The sequence below is a fragment of the Nerophis lumbriciformis genome, linkage group LG05 (genome assembly GCF_033978685.3).
Source record: "Nerophis lumbriciformis linkage group LG05, RoL_Nlum_v2.1, whole genome shotgun sequence".
Classification (NCBI taxonomy): domain Eukaryota; kingdom Metazoa; phylum Chordata; class Actinopteri; order Syngnathiformes; family Syngnathidae; genus Nerophis; species Nerophis lumbriciformis.
The window spans coordinates 58,067,833-58,068,731 of record NC_084552.2 but is presented as its reverse complement, the minus strand read 5'-3'; the positions used below and the strand labels follow the sequence as shown (position 1 = coordinate 58,068,731).

The window sequence follows — 899 nt, the reverse complement described above, 5'->3', positions numbered from 1 at the left end:
TATATATATGAACGTGTGTATATATATCTATATATATATACAAAAATATATATACATACATACATAAATGCGTATGTGTATTTATGTATGTGTGCGTATATATGTATATATTTGTGTATGTATGTGTGTACATACACATGTATGTATATACTGTATCTATGGATGTGTTTATATAAATGTGAATGTGTTTTTATGTATGTGTATGTGTTTTTGCATGTATATATGACTTTATAAATGTGTATGTGTATATATACTGTATGTATATGATATGTATATCTGTGTGAAATGTGAATATATATTTGTGTATGTATATATGTACGTATGTGTATTTTAATGTATGTATATGTTTGTGTATATATGTGTGCATATATATATAGATATACACACACACATGTATATACTCATACATATATTTGTGTGCGTACATATTTGTGTATGCTTATGTTTATGTGGGTTTGTATGTATACTGTATGTGTATGCGTGTGCATGCAAATGTCAGTCCATCTATCCACTTTGAAAGGCAATTTTTTTTTATAAAAATGTAAATTTTTAATGTGTTTCATGAATATGATGTTATGCTTTGTGAATAATACATATATGGTAGGGTTGTATTTGTATGTAGAATGAATCAAATCACACTACAATTTAATTACATGTGTTTACCCTATGCTAATATTTGGTGTCAGAAAACAGGAGACCAAAACTGAGACTTTTAACAACATGTGAAATTTCCCCGGGCACATTTTCTTTCATGTATTTAATTTATTCTTAAAATATCTCATGATGATCATAACGATTAAAAAAAAAAAAAAAAAGTTATGTCAATGACTGTAACATCTCTGCAAGGCTTGCTCTGCTGTTCCCTATCTCTTCATTCCATTTGTCGGCGTCCCATCTGT

The 899-nt window shown here is 27.9% G+C and overlaps 1 protein-coding gene across 3 annotated transcripts in view; it reads right to left on the bottom strand.

Moving 5' to 3' along the window:
* Positions 1–655: 655 nt before the first annotated feature.
* The window catches only part of tafa5a (TAFA chemokine like family member 5a), a 552,376-nt gene continuing 552,132 nt past the window's right edge, over positions 656–899 (bottom strand). The window contains exon 4 of one of the 3 annotated variants that reach the window (XM_061959795.2): positions 656–899. This exon is cut by the window's right edge and continues 1,064 nt beyond it. The gene's annotated coding sequence lies outside the window, so the exon portion shown is untranslated. The other 2 variants (XR_009815216.2, XR_009815217.2) reach the window with 2 other exon arrangements.